The sequence below is a fragment of the Penaeus monodon genome, chromosome 20, assembly GCF_015228065.2.
Source record: "Penaeus monodon isolate SGIC_2016 chromosome 20, NSTDA_Pmon_1, whole genome shotgun sequence".
Taxonomy (NCBI): Eukaryota; Metazoa; Arthropoda; class Malacostraca; order Decapoda; family Penaeidae; genus Penaeus; species Penaeus monodon.
Window position 1 is genome coordinate 43,936,322 of NC_051405.1, and position 248 is coordinate 43,936,569.

Consider the following 248-nt stretch of genomic DNA (forward strand, 5'->3'; position numbering starts at 1 on the left):
TACGCACAAAAGACAATGACATGCAAGTGAATTGATCCTTGCAATATCCTTGCAACTGAACCGAATTTCACTTCTTGCAACATACTGAAAATAATGAACAGTTTTCGCGGATTATTTGTGTTTCAAGAAGAGGTAGAATTTCCTTTTTCTCGGTATATCTTGTTTCCGTTTCTGCCTTTTTTTCTCGCTCTGAATCTTTCGAAAGGTCTTTTGTACCCTCATAGTGTGTGTGTGTGGGGGGGGGTGCT